We start from the raw sequence: 25893 nt of genomic DNA on the forward strand, positions 1-25893 counted from the left end.
CTGTATGTATGAAGAGGCAGATGGAGCCTGTGTCTCACTCATGTAGTGACTGTTGTTGTTAAACAGACACCATGACAGAGATCATTAAGGTCTCCTGATGTTAGAAATGAGACAAAGGCAGGAGGTGTGTGGACTGTGTAGAAGCATGTGTGTGTTACTGTTTGAAGTCTGTACATGAATCCAGTCATGTTTAGTTCAATATAGTGATGTGCTGATCTTTACCATGTTGTTCTGTTGTTCTGATCCCTCTGGATTCAAATGATGAACAGATCAGTCCTGTGTTTACTGCCATGGAGCTGACACGTGTCACACAACTCTGAGTACTCTTGTTCTCCACTCGCTGCTTTGAAGCAGCTAGTTTGGAGCTACAGGCTGGATGCATTTTCATCCAAACAACAGAGACGACCAAACGATACAGAAGCTTTGAAACTGGCGTCGCTCGTCCTGAAGCACGGCTGTTCAAAACGCCGCCGTCATGCGCTCGTTTGAACCTTTGAGCGCTGTCGCTGCTTCACGGTGGCGCGTTTCATTGGTTTGACAGCTTTGACTCATTGCTGCTGAACTATCCATATGTACCCCTCGCTAAAGTCATTCGTTTTGATGACTCGATAATTCAGAGTTCATGATGTATTTAAATGTTCAAAAATGCACTTTAATGGTTCAAATACAGAGAGAAACAATTTAAAATGTGTTCAAATATTTAAAGTTATCCACAGTATTTCTGAGTTTGCACCATTACTCCTGATTCATGCACTGTAATCCCTAACAGTTGTTCTAGCTCATAACTAATAAGCTCATAACACTCAAATGTCGTTTTGTAGTTGAGCAAACTATAAAGTATTGAGCTCTGTTGGCTTTTATGCAACTTTAATTGAATAGGGCTCAATATTTTTTAGCTAATTTGTTTGGAACGCTCAAAAAGTTTAAGAAGCATATGTTAGTGACGTTCTGGTGGGTGGAGTCTTGTCGCTGTCTCAGGAAAGCTGAGTCAGCCATCTTGAATTTACCTTGATGCGGGGAAGATTTGGCCAGCCCGTGTGGATTAAGAGTCCCCAACTTCAACCCACCACGACCACCACCTTAATTTTTTTCATCAACTGCCCTAAATTTGGTAAGTCTAACGTGTTTTTGTTTTGTTTAAATTTAATTTCGATAAACAGTCTCTTTATTTTTTACTGGAAATATATTCGTACTTTGTGCACAGTGAATGTTTGTTATAAATAAATAAATTCGAATCCAAGTAATTGTAATTTTAGAAGTTTTCGAATGTGACAAATACGTAATGTTATTTCAAATTACAACGGTGTAACGTTTTGGCGGTTTTCCGTGGGGGACAACATTTCCCATAATGCATTGTATTCTTGCCCGGGAAGTTGACGGTTGCAGTTCTAGCTCCATGCGTTTGAACTTTCTACTAAAACTTTCTACTGTCCGTTTCTACCGGTTGTCGTATTCGCCGGTAATCCACGTGCATATTGTGAGTATACTTATTTCAATAAGTGTCCGCGTTACACAGTCAGTAGTTTACGCTGTTGAGCTATGTGTGTGTGTGTGTGCTAGCATGAAACGAACAATGCTAAACAACATGAGTGTGTTATCATGATTAGACACATGTTTGTATTTTTTCGTAGTCTCAAATATGTGGTTGTGAGATAATCTCAAAATCCTTTTAACAGTTTAGAGGGGTATTCCACTAAGCGAGCTCTACAAGTCAAGGCTGGGCAGTGGGTCCATGAATAAACTGCCTCACTCCTGCAGGTGTCTTTCCATACTTCCCATCATTCAAGTGAGGCTATGGACTTGTGTACGTTGTTTGTATCATCTTTACTCTCCATAAAAATTAATGTGTTTTTTTTTTTTTTCCAGGAACCAAAAGATGGCTGCTGCCCAGAAGCGCGTGTGTATGTTGAACGAGACACCGCCCTGAAACTTACTCTACTTGAGCGACCAAAGTCAGTGGAGGAGCTGAAAGAAATAATTCAAGAGAGGTTCAAGCCAAGACTGAATGGGGACTTTAGCCTTCACTATGTCCTCATGGACACAACCTATGCCCTATGTCGCCAAGAAATTGTTGGAGCTGTTGGAGCTCCACGAGTGAGAGACGTCGTGGACAGATGGCCAGCCCTACTTATGGAGTCACAGGTAAAAAATAAAATATAAAATATGAATATATATATATATTTATATATATATATATATATATATATAATGTGTGTGTGTGTGTGAGTGTGTGTGTGTATGTATATATATATATGTCTGTCTGTCTCTTTACTGTTCTCCCAGTTTTTAAAAATCTAGATTTTCAAACAATTTACCAAAAAGCAAATGACAGATGTAAAATGACAACACATCACTCTGTGACGTATTTTCTTTCCCCATTCACAGTAAACAAAGTCTCTAGAAGTTTATTTATTTAAATTTCCTTTAGATAACATTACAAAGAATGACGAATAACTTTGTATTTTGGCCTTGGTTCTGACTAGAATTGCTCTGGTTTTGCTAACCTGAGAACTTTTTAAAATACATTCACATTTCTGTTCCTAATTCATCTTTGTTCATTTCTGTGTATTTCTGTTCATGTACAGGTGGTTGCAGAGTTCCACCGAATCAATAATGTTAACCTGAGCACTCAATTCTACAAGGAGCTGGACAGACACACGCCTAGACTCATCACTTTGTTCTGAGACAAGGCCATCAAGACTGGCAAGATTGCAGAGGAGCTAGCAAAGCTCATGAGAATTTATGACATTGAGGTAAATTTTTCATTTCACATGATTCAGAATTACATTAACAGATGGTTTGTACACAGCTGTAAGAAGCCATAGTGTCAATTGCTTCAACTGTGCCCCGCGATTAAGTGATTATGCCATGGATACAAGGTTGTCATTTTAGGAGAAGGACATCTTGACAAAATGTATCCTTTCAAAAAGTGTTGTGTTAAAAAGATTTATCAGCTTCAATTTAAAGAAGTCCAAACAAGTACTGTTTTTGTAAAAATTGGTTTACATTTGGAAGTTTTTCCTTTGTGAGTTGTTGATGTATTTACAATGGAAACTTATTAATTTAAAATGTGTATTACTAAAAATACGGTTATCCAAAATACTGAATTTACCATCTTTAGCCCATTACACAAAAAGTTTGGACACCCCTGATCTATAACAATGACAATCAGAACATGGCTATCCAACACTTTGTTTTTACTCTGCATTTGTGTAAATACTATTCTAATAGATATTGTATGTTCATCTAGGAACAGCGTGATGTAAATACAAGACAGGCCCTCGTCCTTCGTGCACTTCCTGTGTACCTGCGTGAAGATGCCTCCACGTTATTCAGGACTTGTGATGTAAGTGTACTGCCCTCAGCATCAACCCCTTTGCCTAGCTGTTCAGTCGAATATATCACTCAGAACTCAAGGAGGACCAGGGTGTATATCATGAAGGAGGTTCAAAACTGTCCTCATCTGACTTGTTTTCTCCCATATATCAACTATTGTTGAATAAGATTGCAAGAAGATTGTTACGCATAAACCAGAAAACATGAAAATAGTTGAAAGATTATTAAACAAAAAAAAAAAAATCCACAGATAAAAACTCTCTCCCTTTTAAAATTCAAGTGTTCTATTTTTTGGGAGGTGCCATGTTGTGGTCAGAGAAATGTTTGGTAAATAACAAAAACAAATATCTTGACATATATTTATTATTGAAAACATTTATTTAAGCATATGTTTTGAAACCAAACCCAAATTAAGATTATTGTAATGCATCATGATGTATCAAATTAAATCGTTGACATTATAATCCTAAAAGAAACGTGCGACTTATGAAGATTCACACCTCTAATCAATAGCATGATTTGTGTCCTTGAGGGGCTGAACTCATTCTTGTATTATTTGTGTTTTGCAGTCAGCAGATGGTCCAGACCTCACTGACACTCCTGTGGCTCTGCTGAAAGTTGTCACGGATGACACTACTGATTCGGCCCTCTTCAGTCCCGAAAGCATCTGCATTGTCGTTGAGGATGAAATACTTGTGAATGGTCCCACAAATCTGGCTGACTCATTTCTCCTGCTCTTTGGGTACATCTATGCACTAGACCTACAATACCCAAAGAAACTTGAGCTTACATTCACATTTATCCAGAAGGTTGTGATGTGCCTTGAGGACAACAAACCACTGAAAGGGCATCTACTGATGCTGAAGAATGATTTGTTCAATGAGTGAATCACTCAGAATGGACTACTTGTTGAGCTGAGTATTGAGGAAGCTTTTTTTTTTTTCCTAATCATTTGGCTCTTCTACTTCAAATTTAAAGTGAATGACTGCTCATTTCGTGGACTATTCACGTTTAACGTTCTGTTGCCTAATACCTTAATGCACTGCCTTAATGTTTGTTACCTATGAAGTACAGCAGTGGAAACCAGTACATTTGTTTTTTTTTATGTATTTTTAAAATAAGTGAGCTGCAGCTGTCAAGGTACAGTAAGTGTTAAATGCCTCAATGTTCTAATAGCTGCAATTGCTGTTAATACTGAAAATGTTATTTAGTCTTTTTCTTTTGTTTTATTCATGAAGCACTTTTTTTATGAGTGAGCTCCGTTATCTGTGCCTTTTTAAAAGCACATTGTGTTTAATAAAAAAAGTTGTTAAATTGTTAGTGTTGTTACTTTCATGTTTTCTAACACTTTTAGCTGATTATAATTTACTGGGCAAACAGTTTAGAATTATTCGTAAATTTATTTCCCACAGTATTTTAAAAATATTTATTAGATTTTAAGTGTTATTTCCCATATTATAAGTTAGAAAATATGAAAAAGTTTGAGTTTATTTCCCACATCTTATGAGTTGCAATATGTAAAATATTTTGAGTGTATTTTCCACCTTAACTAAGTTGAAAAATATTAAACATTTTGAGTTTATTACTCCCTAATTATAAGTTGAGGAATATCAACATTTATAAGTTAACATTGAGGTAATTTAAGGCAACTGCAACTGTAATTTTTATTTTAGTTAAACTTAAAACTTTTAAAAACATCACTAAAAAATTGTTGTGTAATCTGTTACACAACAATTTTTGAGTTCTGTGAACTTATTAGGTTTTACAGTGTGGAGGAAGACAGTTTTTTTACTTCCGCTTGTGCTGTTGTTAACAGTTGTGGGTTGAACCTTCACTGTTGATAAAGATTTCTGTCACTGCAGTTTATTTTACCTCGTCTAAATGGCAAAACATTGAAGGTGCATAGACTGTAGCGATGTTTTAAAAATCAGCGAGAACAGTTCAGTAGCAGAGCCTCACCAGTCACTTCTCACAGACGGGTAGGTGACTTTAAACCAATGACTGTAGAAAACATGGACGACGTGACAGCACCTCCTCCCATTGTGCAAAAATGAAGCCAAAATATCCCGCTTGTCGGGGGTGCAATCTTGCATTTTTGGAGCCAGAGGTTGTGTCCCCATTCAGCGACCGCACGCTCCGGAGTAAGCACAGTTCGCGTGCTACGTACGGTGCGTACTATAAGTACGAGAAGTGCGGAAGTGAGAGGCGTGTGAAATGGTCTAGCCTTCGTCGCGCTGCTCAGGTTGCCTAGCAACCATGATACTAATCGCGAGAAATGTTTCATACAGCATTGTTTGACAGAAATGAAGGAGAAAAAAGGTTGTTTTGTTCATTCATTTTTTATGAACTCACTTTGATTAGTTGAGTATCTGAGGCTGAGACCACGGGATTGTAACAACAGTTATCCTTCTTTGTAATGACATCTGAGCAGAGGGCTCAGAAACACGCACGACATCATGAGGAGATGAAACACAGCTGAACTAAACTGACTAGTGATGCGAACGAAACGGCTCTTAGAGCCGCATTTTTGAAATGAACGACGCGAGCCAGCTCCTTTTTGGGAGCCGTGGGTTTCTTTTTCTTTCTCTCACCCTGTCTCACACTTTTTTTTCGCTTCACTCCGCACGCGACTTGTGCTTTGCGTTGGGAAGGGGGGGGAGGGGCGGTAGTTACACTCGCAGTAGCACAGGAACAGAGCGGGAGGGAGAGAGAGAGAAAGAGAGCCAGGGACAACAACGTCACATTAGAAAGGTATAGTAATCATCCACAACTATTTTCAGTTGCGGATGATAAAGGATTCAGAAAGTTTATTCATGCAGGCCCATATGACAGAGAATATGCATCTTCTTTCATATTTGATTTTATATCTAATTATGTTGTGGTTTGCAGTGTTTTGTGTTGTTTGTGTTGTTAAATTTGTTTAAAAGGAAAGCTGAAAATTTAAATAGTTAAAAGTTGAAATGTGAATAGTTGGTTTTTGTATTATATGATTTATTTATTACATTTTATGTGGAGTGAAAAAATAAAAGTATATTTAAAGTATATTTACGGCACGTACAAACCCCAAAGCACGTACAAAACCAAACAGAAGTGCTCCAGGATGCTAGGGGCAGTGTTGAGCTTTTGTTACCTAGTGGCTACACAAGCCAGCAAGTACCAACAACTGGATTCTGTGTGTGGTAGTAACAGGTAAATGAACATTTTTTTGAATTATTTGAATATATATGAGTGCTTCTCACTCCCGACGTGTAAAATACTGACGATTTGTCACGTCCCTTAACTTCTCATGCTGACGCTGAAGGTACCCTTCCATGTTTTTATGCGACGCTGTGGGTTGTCAATTCATTCCAATATGAACCCGCTCGCAGTGATAAGAGACGCTTCGAGCAGAGGCTCCAGCCATCCATTTACTCCAATAATAACCCCGTCACGGCGAAACGTGACGCCTTGAAGCACAATCTAACTGGAGAACCGGGGACCCTCTCCACGAATGGGTTTTTCTCCCTAATTTGATGCTTTCTTTTAATGACATCCTTAACATTTCTCAACAAAAACACATGAAAATAACACTGATAATTCAACAATAAAATCGCTTAATTTTCCAAAGTGATTCACGATCTGAAAGTGCGCAGATTTAACGTACATAATCCTTGGTTGGGTTTATTATTTTTATTTCACACGTAAGACACATTTATAGTTTTATTCACCACTCCTGTTAGTTTTGGATGCGCTCGGCTCCAACCAATCAGACGCAACCGGTGTAAGCAAAGGATGATGGGAGAACGGAGAGACCCGTTTATGAGAATAAGAAAAGGAGGCGGAATTGATTGATTCAAAGGCAGGTATGTAAAAAATACATATATTTAGAGTAATAGCTTGATGTGTGTTTCAAAGGGTTTTTTTCACAAAAGCTTCAAACAAACAGAGGTGACTGATCTCGGAAACGATTTAATGCATTTAAAAATGGCTACAGCTACCGTCAGCATGCTTGCTAGGTAGAGTACGGTAACGACTACACGTGGCTAGTGCAGCATTAGCCATTTAATCCAACGATGATCATTAAATCTATTATAAACATTTAAGGACTTGTGTGTTGTAAAAGAGCCTCACATGGTGTGTAAAGCAGTTTTTGCGCTAATAGTTCTGCTAGCTCTTTACAAACCTATGATGCTAACATTAATTGCTAACGTTAACCGGAGCGCCAAGCTTCAAGCTGCTGACGAACTCCCTCAAGAGATGCAGGTAACCTTCTTTTTTTTTTTTTGTAAATGTGATGTAGTGGAAACAAATGTTAAAGAGGGGACACACTTGTCTAATTTATTGTACGTAGTAAACGTTATATTATTTGATATATTTTTTATAAATTTTATATATCTGTATATATGTTTCAGTAAGTAAATATTCTTCAATCTCTTTTTTTTCCCCCATTTTCCGCAGATCAGCATCAATGTCCACGTGAAGAACCTAGTTATGTTGCCAGTGTCAACCCAACAAAAGGCACTTTCACAATGTATAAAAGAAGGTATTCCTTTTTTAAAGGCTAGGACTATCTCCACAATTATTGTTAAACAAGTAAACAAGAATCACACTGCGTGTGCAGCAGCAAAGTGCAAAGGAAATAGTCTCTTTTTCTGGCTGGGCACGTTATTTGGTATTTTCCAGAGCAGGCACACAAGGTACAGGGTTTCTCTCTCTGAGTCACTGTAATAAAAGATGTGTACAGTCAATATGAGCCCCACACAGCAGTGTAAAAAGTGGTGGCAACAAAATACATAGTCTTACTTGTCTGGGTTGAAGGCGAGGCTTGGAGGGGATTAGAGGTCCGAGTGAGGCTAAACCAGTTCGTGTACACTCACTGTGAAGTGTTGGGCAGGGAGGCAGGCAGGTGAATAGCGCCGAGAATAGTAAGCAGGCCAGCAACGGGGAGTAGAGTGGTTACTGACAGCAAGATCCAATCCACTGTGAAGCTGCAGAGGCAAGTAGACAGGGTTAGGGTGACGAAAACAGCAAAACAGGGCTTACCGAGCTATGACTCTCACTAAACGTGGGTTAGCTGACGTTCCGGCGAGGAATGTTCTTCTTCTTCTTCTTCTTCTTCTTTTACCTATTATTGGCGGTGGGCAAACAACTGCATGGTGCATTACCGCCACCACTGGTATGGAGTGTGGACAGAAATCACGCTAAAAAAAACCAAAACCCCCCCCCAAAAAACTTCATATCCTCCCAAACAACCTTCCTTCTCTCAAAAACTGAAACAACACCTGATAACATTTATCCCCCGACTCCTTCTGTAATAACCCTACAAGATCAAGTTTCGTAGCAATGCTACTGAGATTTTGGACCAACCGTCTCCTCTCTACCATATAATTCCGACACTGCAAAATAACATGCTCCAAAGTTTCATCCTGTCCACAATAATCACATTTCCCTGATGCATGTTTCCCTATCAAGAACAGTGTGGAATTCAAACCCGTATGCCCAAACCTCAGTCTTGACACCACCACCTCCGGCGAAGAATGTTTGAGAACGCTGGTCTTAAGAGCCTCCCAGCAAATTACACAAAGGTGACACAAACGAGGGGTGTGGTGACTCTGCCCAGTGATGGATTTTTTAGCACGCAGGAAAACCCAGCACTCACCCGGACCATGACACACTGCTACAAAACAGCACAAGAGAAGAAGGATTTAGTGTTTGTGTTATTACGAGTGCTAAACAAGAAGAGTTCCCAGATGGTACAGTGGACACATGTGTGACTCCTGTGATTAAAGCATCTTTCTTTCAGCTTAACGAGTGAACCATCAGCTCGTTCAAACACACGTTAAAGTCCGTTTGGCTCGACACCACCGAACAGAGGCAGCAATATAACATAGCTAACATTAACAGTGCTGTTGGGTCTGTGTTTCCACAAGCCCCGCTAGTTTAGAGACTTATTCATCATGAAGAAAACAAGACATAACAGAACATCTTCAACCGGTTTTTCACTCGCTAAAGAAGGAAGTTTTGGGTCAGAACCAGCTCTCGGAGCTCACGCTCCTCACCTGACTCCAAACAAATTCTTCAAAGAGCAGCTTCCCTCGCACCTATTTATTGACAGTTACAATACACATCACAGAACAAGCCCTCATAAAACCCCTCTTGGTTACAAAGACAAGGCACTATATGTGTGTGTATGTGTATGCATGTGAAAGAACGTGTGTGTGTGTGTGTGTGTGTGTGTGTGTGTATGTATGTGAAAATGTATGTGTGTGTATGTGTTTCTCTCTCTCTCTGTATACATTACTTCCTGCTCACCAGGATCATAAAAGCAGAAAGCTTACAACACAAGAAAAAGAAGAAACAGATCTTCTTACAACACAAGAAACAGATCTTCCAGATAGAATGTATCTGCAATAAAACCTCCCCTAGCACAGAGTGGCTGGAGAGGTGGTCAGAGACAAAGGAATGTCTTAATCCTATAGATTGAACTCATACCTTACAAATTTTAACATTTTAACCCTTTAAGACCTACCATAGAACCAAGTCCGCCAGAGCTTACTTTATATTTTTACATGCTGTAGTGCCATTTTGGGAGCATTTCAAGTTGCTATACATCAATACAACCATTATAGCCCAAATTTTAATAATATGTATGCATTAAGTGCATAGTAATTACTAGGGGTGCAACGATACACAAAATTCACGGTTTGGTTCGGTTCGATACTTTGGTGTCAAGGTTCGATATTTTTTCGATACAAAAAAAATGTTCATGCCTTTTTAATTTGTCATTTATTAAAATTAAATGTATATATATATTTTAACTCAAAAGTACAGTTTTTAAATGTAATGTTGCTGAAACAACAAAATAATTTAAAAAAATAAATCTATCTGATCGAGAAATCACTCATCTTTGGAAAAGAGAGTTTATTACAGAGAAATGGCTCTTTCCAAAATAAAAGCAATACTATACGCTTCTTCTGGGCTATATTCTCAGCAGCATATTAAACACATCAGGTCCCCATAAGGAGAATCATGTGCTCACAGCTGTCTAAATGACTCGGGTAAAGTTTGTAGCATGCGTGCTTGTTGTTTTTGTCTACTTCCACTTGTCTTTGCACTAGGATGATGTCGGCGTAACTTAGAGCTGGGCAATAAAACATTAACAATATGTCTTGCGAAATAACTTTTTCTGGATAGAAATAATAAACTATTGCGATAGACCTTGCTCTCTTAAAAAGAAAAAGAAAAGAACAGCCAATCCAAATTAAGTAGCGCACAGCTGAACCAATCACAGCCGCAGCATCACGTCACGTGACTTGTTACGTACAGCACAAGTGCCAAGCCGCACATGTGTATTTGTTTGGGAAGCAGCCAGCCGGGCTGCCCAGGTAATGGAGGAAATGAGTGTGCCGACTAGAGTTAAATTAACCGAGAGTGTGGGTGACCAGGTTACCGAAGAGAAAAGAGATGATGGTTCCAATGCCGGAGAGATTGTCGAACGGAAGGGCCATAGAAGTTCCGTAGTGCGAAGGTATTTCGTAGTGATGTGTCAGTCGAACGAAATGGCTCTTAGAGCCGGATTTTTTACGTGAACGATGCGAGCCGGCTCCTTATCGCGAGCCGTGGTTTTTTTTTCTTTCCTTCTTTCACCCTCTCTCTCGCACTTTTTTTCCGCTTCACTCTGCAGGCGAGCCTTGTGCTTTGCGCTGGGAAGAGGGGGGAGGGGCGGTAATTACACTCGCAGTAGCACAGGAACAGAGCGGGAGGGAGAGAAAGAGAGCCAGGGACAACAACGTCACATTAGAAAGGTATAGTAATCATCCACAACTATTTTCAGTTGCGGATGATAAAGGATTCAGAAAGTTCAGAAAGCTATACAACAAGGAGAGATTGAAAATTTCCTTTTAGTTTTCAGTTTATTTGATATTGACAAAAGTTAGTCAATGTTGTCTGTTCTTCAGTAAAACAAACTAAGATTTATAGAGTTAATATTTTGTTTCTAAGTGGAATTGACAATTTAGTCTGTTTTGTTTGTTCTATTTTGAAACTTAAACGCTTTAGCAGCTGCCTTTTGTGTAGTTTGCAATATTTGCCTTTATTTATCTGAAAAAGTCTCATGTTCCTTAAGTACATCTACCCTGTTGAACTTATTATGGGAAATAAATATTAAAATCAAGACAAGCTGCTGATTATTTCACATTTTACTTGTGAGCAACGGCACATTTAAATCTTACAAATATAGTTATTTGGCTTATATCGTGATATATATCGTTATCGCCTGAAATGAAAAAAACATATCGTGATACCGCTCAGTGGATTTGCACTCGACAGTGCAGCCTAGGCGGAGTAGTCGAACGCAGATCCACTGAGCTCTCAACACAGACAGCATCGTCAGAAGAAAAGTTGATAAAATAAATTAAAAATTTTGTATTGTTCGATACATATGCATACCAAACGGAAAGCACTGTATCGAACGGTTCAATACCAATACGAGTATCGTTGCACCCCTAGTAATTACATAAATTTCAAAAAAGTGCAATAAACTACGAAAAAATTGAAAAACGTTTTGTTTTTTTAACATATATTTCTAGTTAAAGAAATTTAAGAGGCTTAGAAAGTAATATTAAATAAATTCTAACAACAGCTGATCCAGCTTAAACGTACTGCTGTTGCTAACGCGACCTCCGCTGCTTTCTTCTTTCTGGCGCAAAGAGAGACGGGACTTGCGACTGAAAAGCCGATCAGCTGATCATTGATCAGTTTCATGATTGAAATAAAAACAGGAGAGGGAGGGGGAGAGAATGAGAGAAGAAGATGCAGCTGTGCAGCATAACGACAGAATAAATCGAGCTTTGTGTCTTTTTCATTGTAGCTGAAGTACGGGACAAATTGTGTTCCTTTTCAGCTCAATACGAAACGCGTAATATTTTCTGTTAATACGAGACGATTCTGCCAAGTTATAGGCCACAATCACTTTTTGGCAGCTTGAAAATGGCATATTATCAGTTTTATTGTTCATGTTCAAGTTATTCAGCAGTTCTAATGGACTGTTTGGGATATAATATGTAACATGTAGACCTTTTGGATGATACCCAAAAAGTTTGAAGCAGAAATATTGTTTCAGTCACAAGTTATAGACCACAATCATTTTTTGGTAGCCCTAAAATGGCATGTTCTCAGCCGTTATTCTGAACAAACAAGAAAGAGTCATGGTGATACTGGCACAATAGGTCTATATTGTTTTAACTACTATTCGACAGACTTATAAAAAAATATGAACAACGCGAGTAGATATGCTAAACCTGTAGGTATTAATTATTCCATCGTGATGCGTGTAGTCATTCGTGACTGCGCTACACACTGAAAGCAACCTTCTGACAAGTGTCATAATTTGGTTACAAGACACGTTAAAGTTCCATAAATGCATACCTTTGACTAACAACAAAGGCATAAATGTGTTTGGGGTTTTTTCCACCTTATATCAGTTGCACAGAAGTAGCTGGCAAAGCAAGTAATCCGGGCGCTGCAGCTTTAAGCGGCTGCGCACGCTCCCGCGGACGGCAATCACTTTCTGGCAGACAATCACTTTTTGGCACAACACTATCAGTAACATCATAGTACCCACCCAGCAGTATAGAAACTCCATCATGCTAGCTAGTACGCAGTACGAGTTATTGTAAGTGATTGTAAAAAGTCAGCATAACGAAAATAAACTCCACCTAAACTTGGTTTATATCTGACCCAGATAGACTGCAGGTCATAACTTCTCACCTGAGGTTCAGTTCACCTGACACTCGGACCGGCGGCCGCCTCGGGTCTCTCCTCCTCCTGCCTCCCCTGCTGGCCTCCACCACTTGCTAATGTTACTGAATCTGTGGAAGCTCCGCAATAGCCACCACCAAACAAGTTATTTTTACACATCTCCCAGCATCTAGCCAATCCACCAGCTTTCAGTGTTTATACCGTTACGAAAAAACAAAACAAACAAAAACCATAAAAATGAAAAATCACCATCGGCCCACCGGGCAAATGCCCGGTATGCCCGATGGCCAGTCCAGCTATGGATGGAGGAGCACAGCCTTCTTGGCACAGGGCTGCCAGGACGTTTTTACATCAAACTTCAAGATCAAAGTACATTTACTGGATTTGTTGCTTTTCAAAGACAGTTAAGAGCAAAGTCCAATTAGAAGAGTTTGTTCTGATGAAGACTTTGAACCTGTAAAGAGCAGCTAAGTGAATAAAGATCTGTGTCCACCAATCCTCAGCAGTGACAACACTTAAACATCAAAATCCTTCATGCACACCAGAAGAATATAGAGGGCACCTATGTGGGCATTTTAATCAGGTTTATCTTTTTATAAAGTGGTATTTCAGTGCGAATTTTATACAAGCTGGAATTACTTTGTCTTTTTATCCTAACACTATAGAAAGACTTTGTTCTTAGACAGGCGACCTGAAACTGCAAATTGTGTGCAAATTGTGTGTCTAGCATTGCTGGATTTATTTTTAACTTGGTGAAATATATTGTGAAACTTTTTTTTTTCATAATTCAGTATTTTTACAGGTTTTAACTGTGTGGTCTTTCTGTCTTTCTGGAAAATGTAGGCCAACTTGTCAAATGAGAGCGTGCACCGCTCTTCAGACCTGCCAGCTTTGCTCGTTTCGTGGGTCCTCTATTGATAAAACTGATTTTTTTTATGGATCTTAATGTTTAGAGACAGTAGCGAAGGTACTGACCTGTATATCTCTTTATACTGTAGATGTTAAATTCTAAGGCTACATATTATTTATGCCGCACTGAGTCTGCTTGGCATATGCTGTGTAGAAAGGCTCGGGACCTTTCCAAAATGACGTAGAGGCGGCTTTAACGTGATTAATTTATTACAATTTCAGTTCCTGGGACGTTTTCAGTTTTCCCTCCTGTGTCTATGAACAGTATGGCTGGTGCAAGCTTTTTGTTTATTTGTGAAACTGAGCGTGGGTGTGGAGAATTCCGACTGCGCTGTTTGATTTGAGTTTCGTGTTGGATCCCTTTCTTTAATTGTTAATTTTCTGCGAGCAGTAAAGAGCCAAACTAGGACTTGCAAGTTTTGCCGTGCCCCAGTGGACAGTGCAAGGTTCTGCGGCATGAAAGCTGAGGGACCAGCCAGCTGGTGGAAAGACCGGTTCATGCCAGGACGTGCATTGGAACCGACTTTGCTACCCACACAGAGTGTTTATGACAGTCGGGCGTTGCTTATGCATAAGGGAGAAGCAACAACACAGCATGCTTCTCTGCTCCAAGACATCCGCGGTCCTTTCACACGGTAAGCATGTCTGTTATAGTCTGCGCGTTTATAAATGTCTGTCTGTCAGTTCTGATTATTCAAACCCTGTTTAAAACGTGACTTATTTGTTGTCCAAAAAAATTTCCTCTAAATTTGCAAAGTTGCTGATTTAAAAATATATTTTTTCAACTTTTAGCTGGATGTCACACTGTTGGAAAGGCTGTCAGCTGTGTGGGGGAGCCCCCTTGTGGTGAGAGAGCACAGTTGCACTATTGTGCACATGTTCCAGTGATCAGAGTTGGAGCTAACACATAGCAAGAGCCACCTGGCAGATTGACTCAGCAGGGGATGTCTACACACGGTGTGAGTCGTGTGCGTCGCTAAAGAACTGTGAGTAGACATGGAGCCCTGCCTGGAAAGGACAGTTTTAGTCTTTTTTGCCAGTTAGACATTTAGTGGATGTAGAAGTGCAATGTGTTTTGACCTGTTCGCTATGTGGCTAGTTCATGCTACTAATGCTACTTGTTATGCTACATGCTTGCTAGCTGTAAGCTAAACCCATTTGGTGTTTTGTGATATATTGTTGTTGGGTGTATTGGCAATCAATGTCATGTACTGTAAGGGTTGGGAGTAGTGTATGAAACTTGTGCATGTAAATGTTCATATAGGAATTCCCATTTGTAGTTCTGGTTAGATTCGAAGAAAGCTAATGAATCATAGTTCATGACTTAGATGTTTATTACAATCAGTATTCTGTATATGTTCTGTTCACAGATCACACCCACACCCTCACCACTCTGTAAGCCTGCGGTTGCATTACTGTGTTGCTGTACTGTGCTGTTAAGCTAAGGAATCACAGTAAAGATGGTATAACCTTTATCTGTGCGTCCTGTGTGTTCTGACCGACACCCCAAGGGGAACCCCACTGCTATTCAGCCAACGCCTATACAGTCCTGGGTTCAACCCAAATTAACATTGGTCCTTCGAGCCGGATGGTGCTTTCCTTGGATCCTAAAGATGCAGCCTAGTTTCTTCTCCAGTGAAGATGTCTCAGAATCAACTCGCCCAAGGCGCCAAGTACAACCTCCCCCCTACCTTGCGGACTATGAGGTGAGCTTGGTGGGCCACCAACAAGACATGACATCCTACCGTCACTCATACACAGCACAGTACGCACCCGGGCTAGAAGAGAGAAAGCAGTATGTGTCATCAGCAGTGTCTGTACAGACCTCCCGCTCATCTAGCCCGACGAGTCAGCCTGGATGGGAACACACCGTGGATGAATGGACCGCCTCTCCGAATGATCTGCAGGATATGCGGCAGCATGTTTCCAGTGAACTATCAGCCTGAACTATCAGCCTCCTTCTCCTTTCCATCGACCATGGGAAATGTCTGCGGTTTCGGGTTCGCAGTATGGTATGAATGGCAGACCTCAGCCTTACGCCCAAACACGTGAACCAGACAGAGGTGGTTACCTGTCAGAGCAACGGGACCAGAGGCCACCCCCAACACAGGTACCCCATCTGTCTTCCTCCCAACGTATGCAGCCCATCAGTGTCCCCACAATTACTTCCCATACACGTAGAATAGATGCACGAACGAGTCCATGGCCGCAGTATGACAATAGGCAGGATATCCATGCTCAACAAGAATACCAAAGGCCATACTTTCACCCACCAACAGCTCAGAGTATTCCACCCAAGGATACTACAATGATTGATACATTGGATAGGATGATGGGTGAACTACAGCTGTTAAAGGAGCGGACACTGACAGCTAGTTGGCCAACCCCGCCATTCCCCAACAGTGCACCTTCCTTTCAGTTTGAGCATCCACCTATCATTCAGCAACATCTGAAGCCTCCTTTGCAGGAGCAGTTTTCTGCTAGGGCTTATCCCAGTTTCCAGAGTCAAGCCCCCACCAACATCTGGAGCCAGCAGCCCGTCGCCGAGGTACCAAGACCTATCACAACATCATTGCAATATGAACCTCATCCATCCCCAGCCTACCAGCCACCACATGTAATGGCACAAGAGAAAACATACAGGGGTCCAACTCCAAGTATTCCTGATCTCATTAAGAAGGACCCAAGAGAGTTTGCCCGGTTAAAGATCACACTTGATAATCTGCTGCCACCAGATGGGACAGAGCTTTTCAAGTTTCAGATACTGATGGATAATTTAAAACTAGAGGAAGCCCGTCTCATAGCCGATGCATATCTCAATTCTCCATCCCCCTATACTGACACTATGGCAGCCCTATCAGAGAAGTTGGGTCAGCCCCACCAGTTAGCCCTCAGGTAGATTGCCAGTGTTATGGATGCACCGGACATTTGTCGCGGGGATGTGGAGGCTTTTGAAAGATTCCTACTGCAGATTCAGGCTCTCGTTGGTATGCTGAAGACCCTTGGTCCGGATGGCGAAGTGGAACTGAAATGTGGCTCTCACGTGGCACGGCTGCTCATTAAGCTGCCAGCTGAAATGAGGTCTGAGTTCCAGAGGCACATGTGTCGCCATCCAGGGGTAGATTACAACCTAACACACTTTTCGGATTGGTTGCAGCTGGAAACATGGTGCCAAGATAGCAGTACCCAACTTGGGGCTACAGGACAGAAGGAGAGGGCTATCCAGAAACCAGAGCGCCTGAGAGAGGCGAAGTCAGTAAGGCGCATGGCCACCATCCTGCATGGCTCAGAAAATCCGCCGAAGAAGCAACCTGTCGAGTCGGTGAGCAGCAAACCAGCTGCCCATAGCAAGAAGAAAGGCCTGCAGAAAGCTCTCTGCCCCTACTGTGATACAGAGGACCATTATCTCAGTCAGTGCCCCATATTCCAGTCTTTTGATCAGGCTCAAATCATAGACTGGATTAAGACAAACCAGCGTTGTTGGCGATGCGGCAGATCACATCAAGCAGCTCAGTGCAATCTGAAGAAAGCTTGCAGCCTATGTCAAGGCAAACACCTTCAGATCCTGCATGAGGTCAACGTCAAGAGTGTGAAGGAAGGTACTTGCCTGGTGAGCTGATGCCATCAATGGTGACATCAAAGGGATGTTTCACCAGGTGTGCCTACTCCCGGAAGACAAACCGCTCCTGAGGTTTCTTTGGCGCAATATGAACCGGGATGAGTGCCCTCACAGCTATGAATGGCAAGTCCTTCCCTTTGGGACAACATGTAGTCCCTGCTGTGCCTCCTTTGCGCTCCATCGGCATGTCCTCCTGCATAGTGAACCAGGAGAGGAGGTGAGGTTCTATTGGACAACCCAAATTAACACACACATATGATAGACTCTTGAGCATATTTATATAGCTAAATTCACAATGGTATAACCATGCTAAATAAAAGATGCCCAAGTGTGCACCAATGCACTCTAATGCACGCCTTTAACCCTCTCAAGGCAGGCGTTGCAGATTTGCAACAGTTAAAACACTAACAACCTGATTACCCCACATACATATTTTGTGAGTGGGTTTTTTTGGATAATTTTCCCAAAATATCAGATTTTTCCTGTAATTAAAACTTAATTTGAGCCTGAGAGGGTTAAAAGTGACTCCCCGTATTTAAACTGCTATGAATAACTTGTTGGTCTATAATATGTGAAACATGTTGATTAATACATGAGAAAAGAAATCTGCCACCTACATCCAGCAACATCACAGACACTCTGGACCCCTGCAGTCTGCCTACTGGTCCAACAGGTCCACATCAGACACCATCGCTGCTTCACTACTACCTCTCCCACCTGGAAAACAAAGACTCATACATCAGGGTATTTTTGGTTGATTACAGCTCCGCTTTCAATACTGTGATCCCACACAAACTCACTCACAAGCTGGCAACACTCGGCCTGCACCCTCCACCCTCTGTGACTGGCTACAGGACTTTTGGACTGGCAGACAAACACTGGCGTCCCACAGGGTTGTGTCCTCAGCCCCATCCTCTACACCCTGGTCACCCATGACTGTGTCACCTCCAACAAAGATAACATCATTTTGAAGTTATATTTTTGAAGTTATATTTTTCAGTAGCGATTATTATACTGATCTTGTAATGACCGTAAACAGGGAGCTAAAATTAATAAAAAAATGGATGGATATAAATAAATTATCATTAAATATAAATAAAACTAAAGCAATGTTTTTTGGTAATTTAAAATATAATATAGAATTACCAATTATTATTGAAGGTGTACCAATTGATAATGTGAGTGAAAACAAATTTTTGGGAGTCGTAATTGATAACAAAATTTCATGGAAACCCCACGTCAGACACATAAAAACCAAAATTTCCAGAAGCCTCGCAGTTTTGAACAAAGTGAAACCATACCTTGATAAAGATGCACTTCGTACTCTGTACTGTACCCTGGTTCTTCCATATTTTACATATTGTGTGGAAGTGTGGGGAAACACATATAAAAATACAACTAATCCATTAGTCACAGTACAGAAACGAGCACTGCGTATTATTCACAAGGCTGGTTATCTAGATCATACTCACAAACTCTTTCTTCAGGCAAAGTTACTTAAATTCCAGGATCTGGTTAATTACAATACATCCATAATCTTATACAAAGCCTTTAATAAACTTCTACCTGCAATTTTAGAAACTATATTTGAAATTCGAGAAAGGGCTTATAATGTGAGAGGCTTCGGAAAATTCAAATTACCCAGAACTCGAACAACCCGTAAAGGTTTTTGTGTGTCTGTATGTGGTGTGAAAATCTGGAACAGTCTGAGTTTACAACTGAAACAATGCAAAAATATTCATAGATTTAAATTCCTCTACAAACAGTTGGTCTGGTCACAGTATACTCAATGATGGTTTTGGTGTGCTCTGTAATGTCTGTTCTCTTACCATTGCTGGTATGGATTCCAAAAAAAAAAAAAAAAGAGTGTATGTATGTACATATATGTACATGTGTGTGTAGATGTGTGTTTGTTACTATGTAATTATTATTGCCTGTTACCTGTGGTAACGCAATTTATAATTAATATATTTTGTATTCAGTTATGAAGGTTCTATTTGTTGTTTGCGAGCTGCCGTTGAGATGCCCGGGGCTGTTGATGTGTTGTTTGGTTTGGCGTAGCTGTGGGAAGCTATTGTTTTTTTGTTGATGAGTGAGTATAGGGGTGGGGTTTAATAAGTTTTCTTCATCCCACTCCTTTTCAGGTAAATTTTGTTTTTTGTTTTTGTGCACTTTATGTTTAATATATGTATTTTGTTGTGCCTGAAATGAACAAATAAAAATGAATAAATAAATAAATAAAAAGTTCATGGATGACACTGCAGTGATCGGTCGCATCACTGGACAGGACGACGTGGCTTATAGGAGAGAGGAGGCTGATCTGGTGTCATGGTGTGAGGACAACAACCTCACCCTCAACACTGATAAGACAAAGGAGATGATAGTGGACACGAGGAAGAAGAAGAGGCCTCACCAGCCGCTGTTTACCTGGGAGCGTGAAGTGGAGAGGGTGAGCAGCAGTACCTGGGCGTCCACATCAGTGAGGACCTCACCTGGACACTGAACACCACACAGCTGGTCAAGACGGCTCAGCAGCTGCTGTATTTCCTGAGGAGGGTGAGGAAATTTGGTATGTTGGCCAAGATCCTCAGCAGGTTCTACAGCTGCACTGTGGAGAGCACACTGACCAGCTGCATCACTGTATACGGCAGCACTACTGCTATGCAGCGCAAACGCCTGCAGAGAGTGATAACAACTGTGGAGAAGATCATCAGGACACCGCTGCTCTTTCTGCAGAGCAGCTACCATTGCAGAGTCCACAGGAGAGACACAGTTCTGCTCTCGAGACAAAGGTTCAGAAGTGTGAAATCTAGAACATCCAGACTCAACAACTCCATCTTCCCCACTGCTATCAGACTCCTGAACAGCTGACTGACCTCAAACTGCAATTTGCACATCAGGTCACTTTGCACACTAAGTTCATTTTGCACATTAAACTCCTTTGTACATCCATGTACATCGACATCTGCAGACCACACGTGTCTTCAAGTACTAATTTGTACTTATTTGCAGTTATTTATCTTTTTATTTTATTTTTTCAAATTATTTTTTATCCTTATTCTTTTCTTTTCATTTGTTCTTATCTTGTTCTTTTAACCCTTATCTAACTTGGCATTGTGCATGCTATTTCTTCTGCACATATGACAATAAATGCTTTGAATCTTGAATCTTTGAATATTGAATCTGTTCACATCTGTATGTTTCAGCTTTGTCCTTCAGTCACAACATGGTTCATCTTCATCTTAACTTCCTGTGAGCTTCTATCGTGGCTAAAGCTCATGAATTCTCTGGACATCAAACACTGATGGTGTTATTGGAGCTGAGTGAAGTTTGATGGCTTTATTATCCACGCTGTGACACATGGCAGCTGTCAGAGCAGAACACATTAAGTCAGCAGGTGTGTTTAAATTCAGGGACACAGACCCCCTGTTGATCCTCTACCTAATCACACGAGCCAAGGTGTGAAAACGGGTGTGGGTCGCAATCAGCCAGGGTTTTGGGTGAACCCATTGTGAGACCTAGCCCCACCCTATCATGTGATTTCCTGTGATCAAATGGCCCAGGATGTGAGTGGGCGTTAAGGCGTCCATGTCCCTCTTCGAGGAAACTCCCACAGGGCTTAAAATCTGAGACTCTCCACCATTTGACCCTAGAACTGAAGAAGCTTCTTGGATGAAGGTGAAACGTCTTTGAGCAACTTAAAGAAGTCCAGATGCTTTTCTTTCCAAGCTCCTTAGACTACATCATTCATAGAAAAAATTCCAGCATCTTTTGCTCTGCTACAGTTTGCATGGATTTACATTTAAAGATGCAACAAGACTAAAATGGTTAGGGTCAGGAGGTCAAAGGTCAGAGCTCCTGTGGGTCTGAGGGTGGCCTCACACTGGAGAAGGATGAAGGAGTCTGAACTGGGCCAGTGTTTGACATGAACACATCAGCACTGCTATCAGTGAGCCTAACGACAGCTGTTAGCATCACTTCAGTGTTTCAGTCATTTAAAACACTTCCTGTCACTGTGGTGGTTACAGTGACATCATGCAGTTTGTGTTTTGACCTCCAGAGGGCGACAAATCAGCACAGACAGAGAGCTCCATTCAAACTTTGCTGCCATCAGTAATAATTCTTCAAATATAATCATCAGTGTTTGAGCAGTTATGATATCAGAGACAATCTAGACACGTGTGACAATACTGAACATGTCACATGACACACCTTAAACATCATGTGATCCAATCTCAGTCTGCACTTTCATTCATGACTTCAACAGGTTGAAATGAGCTTTGAACAAACATCAGTTTAGTGCTGAAATATTTAAACGCTGCAGGAAGAAGAACAACAAAGTGATGACACGTGTTTGTGTTTCAAACAGGAAAACCAGCAGAAATAAATCACAGCCTGCCAGAGGTTGGGAGTTTCCGAGGTGCACCTGAACGCAGCACACTTTGTTTCAATGCTCCTGATTGTCCTCAAACGCCTCTTTGGGTGTGTGTTCCTGCTCAAAGTTTACTTTCACTTCCTGAACTTCGTGGAGTGGAGCTTGTCGTTGGTGTGTGTGAAGAAACTGTAAGTTTGCTTTGTTTCCTCCTTTAACAGTTTGTCTTTAGGAACTTTACTGTTTGTTCATGTTTGATTTCTTCACATAACTGTGTGTGTTTGTATTTCCGGTCTCTCCATTAAAGTCAGTGGCTGTGTCCCAATTCAGGGTCTGCACGCTTGAAGTATGCATTTTAAGTGTGATTACGTCACCGCCACACGACGACGGCTGTCCCAATTCGAAGTGTACTTCAAATGCATACTCCAAATGCGCCGTCGATTTCCCTAAATATCAAGCGTGGTCCGGTGCATGCTTCGTGGTCCCATATATCCCACAATTCATAGCGCGGCGGTGGGTGTGGATAATTTTGCAGCAAAATACGGCAGACGGCAGAGTACTGCTGTATTTGTTGCATCATATTGCTGTAATTGTTTATATGCTTTATATATTCTGAGGTAAGTTGATCTATAGTGTTACATTATATAGGGCTTTGGAGTTGACGTCACGCCGCAATGCATTGTGGGAGCGTGGCACCATTTTTGGGGTCTACGAATCAAAACAAACACACTGTGTTGGAATGACGACTACAAGAAAGATGCTTAAAAGCAGCTCAAAAGAAAACGGACTGTATAGAAACCGATTGCGTCCAGAGGCGAAGCGGCGGTACTTGCAGAAAATAGCGTGCATTGGAAATGTGGACTCGTATGAAATACGGCTGTGGAGTAGAAACCCTGAAGACCAACCGCTATTGACGAAGCCTGACATATTTTCGTACCTTATCTGTGCAGTCAGCGCGTACAAGTCGTCATTCAAACAAAGGTAAGTCAGCTCGAGTACTGCGTGTGAAATGCGTTTGATTTACTTGCAAACATTCAGATTAGTGCAGCATAAATTCATTCATGAGGGAAAATTACAGTGAGAACATGTGGAGGCTGTTAGAGGGATAACATAGTGAGTTCAGTGCATTGATGTGACATTGTCCTGAAGGATTTAGTTATTCTTTATGGTCAAAGAAATTGCAATAATTTATTCATATTTATTATAAATAATTCTAATTATACATCTTGCTTCAATATTTGTATCTTGTGTCACTAAAAATACATTTTATTTTAATTTTATACATTGATTAATGACCTGCAGAATCTCCTTATCATATTAAGTGATTCATAATTGTCACTTTATGCTTTCTCCATCTTAAAAGTGATGACATCCTTGCATTACATACTTTAGGTTCATTTTCTGCAGGCAGGTTTCTGACAGAAAACAGGCAGATTTACCCTATAAATCAGCGTTCTATAGATGGACACATAAAGAAATGAAAAATTACATGTATGTGCTAACTTTCTAAACACTTTGTTACATTTATGATAAAGTAGATAAAACACATTTATGTCGGCCTTGGCTCATAGTTCTTGTCTTTAAATTAACTTTGTCTGTGTGTGTTTCAGGTACTGCACTCTCAAAGACTGAATGAACCAGCATTGCAGCCATGGGTCACTGTGAGCATCACAGGGAAGGTTGAAGCCGCCCACTGCACCTGTATGGCCGGAGTCGTGGAGACCTGCACCCATGTCGCTGCTCTTCTGTTTAATGTAGAAGCAACAGTGCGGATCTGTGGCACAAGGACTGTTACAGATGAACCTGCATACTGGGTTTTGCCTGGTAATATGACCAAGATACAGTCACTGGTTGGCCATAAGATAGACTTCTCCTCTTCAGCTGCCCAAAAAAAGGCTCTTGATCAAAACACCATCCGTATCGAAAAGTAAAAGGAGCCGTCCTCAAAAAAGAAAAATCCCACCTGCTACTGTGGAGGAGTTGTCACTGCTATAATGCCATAATGTTTTATCTAGGCGTCTAGATTTATGCCTGTCGTGCACTGCCATGTAAATAATTTGCATTTACTGAATATGTACTGACTGAGTCCCACTGTTCAAAAGTTGAATAAAGAAACAAACTAATTTTTGCCTCTTTTTTTTTTTTTTTATTAAAACCACTTTATAGAACATCACATCAGTTACAATGTAGAATCCATGTCATTTATAGTTTACAAATGACAAAATGTTTACATAAAATCATGACAGTGTTTACATGATATCACCCACTACTAACATTATTTACTGTACCTTTTGTTAAGGTTCAAAAGTATTGAAGGAGGGGTACCGGAGAAAATCTAAAATAACAACGCTGGTCCAAAAGGTGAGGTCAAACGAAGATTTTAATGAACACACGCGTGGGAGATAAACACTGTGCAGAATCAGCGTTGATCTCGTTTTAACAATGGTTGGAACAAAGGTTTTATATCCTTGGGGTAATACAATGCCCCCTTTTGCATTAAGCAGATACCATACATGCATACGTCAATCCAAAACCACAAACATCTGTTAACGACTTTTGACACAGTTTGAAAAGAACATTGTCTTGTCTCCATCCCAGGTGTCTTCGTGTCACCAACGGACACTCGCTTATCTCTCTGGAACATCAGGCACACGTTCTGCACAAATTGTTCTTTTGCAGGCATAATTTTGCAGTTGCAAGCAAAATACGATTAAACTCTTACCTATAAATGAATCTAACTACTGTGTGTGTGTGTCTGTATGTGTGTGACTGTGTGTGTGTGTGTCAGCCTCTGCACTCAATTTCACCTCTCACCTCTAAGGCTCACAGTCATACCGAGGCCGCTCTCATATGTGTATCAGTCTAAAACTGCCTATGTAGCATATTGACTACATGTTTCACTAAAATGTCCTAACTGCCACTACTCAAAACTTAATCTTCTGCCTAGTATAAGAATATAAATGGATAAAAGATAATACAGAATAACCTGGTATAAATGTGTTTTAAGCGTGCATGCAATCCTTCCACAGTTCTAGTCCACCCTACAGTAGATTGGCTGATCATAACGCCAGCCAAAAGCTCATGACCCTTAAATAGCGTATCCTAACCGCAACTCCTTTAATCAGCACAGAATGCAATGTGTATAGAATGAACATAAAAATGATTATAACCATTCCTTTAACAAGGGTTACAAATTGCCAGTATGTTTGCTCTTCTTATTATAGTCTGAAGCTCTACCTGGTTGATACAATATGTATGCTGCTGATTATATGATAACAAAAATACTTTTCTTAACCCCACACTTTTGAAAAAAAAAAATACCACTATTTAAACAGCACAAGATTAAGAATATTTAACAGGAACAAGTTTCATTTTTCCCTGGTTTTACTACCACACTGTTCAACAAACGCAGCACACCTTCACCATCTTATCCTGGAGGGTCACCTCTTCACCCTCACATGGACACTAACCCTAACCCTAACATGAGCGAGACAGATAAATATGAAGGCATGCCGGCTCGGACGTCGCCCAGATCAACAAGGTCCGCGTCAGGTGTTGAGGAACCAGGGCACCCTGACGACAAGTGGGCTACTGGAACAAGAGACGAAAACAGGGCGTTGTTGGAATGCTACTACGCAAGTAACCCTGGCGGAAGGGGTTAAATGAATAGGATGAGGGACCTATGGATTCTTCGATACCCAACATCAAAAATGACGGCGAAACAACTAGTAGCTCAGTCTTCCAACATTCGAAAGAAGGGACTGCTCTCACAGCTAGAGATTGACGAGGTACAACATAAATGCTACGGCAAGGACGAGTCAGGACGCCAGGTCAGGGGGGAGATATCATCACCCCCACCCGAGATTGGGTACATAGCCCCAAGTGCGATAGGAGAAGGATCGTTGAGTGCGAGAGGAAC

The 25893-nt window shown here is 40.9% G+C and overlaps 1 protein-coding gene and 1 pseudogene across 1 annotated transcript in view; one reads left to right on the forward strand and one right to left on the reverse strand.

Moving 5' to 3' along the window:
* Positions 1–10823, reverse strand: part of LOC135932481 (protein NLRC3-like) — a 47128-nt pseudogene extending 36305 nt beyond the window's left edge.
* LOC134620609 (uncharacterized) overlaps positions 1–25893 on the forward strand; it is an 823316-nt gene that overhangs the window by 354899 nt on the left and 442524 nt on the right. The window lies entirely within an intron of this gene.

Source organism: Pelmatolapia mariae, linkage group LG3_W (genome assembly GCF_036321145.2).
Source record: "Pelmatolapia mariae isolate MD_Pm_ZW linkage group LG3_W, Pm_UMD_F_2, whole genome shotgun sequence".
Taxonomy (NCBI): Eukaryota; Metazoa; Chordata; class Actinopteri; order Cichliformes; family Cichlidae; genus Pelmatolapia; species Pelmatolapia mariae.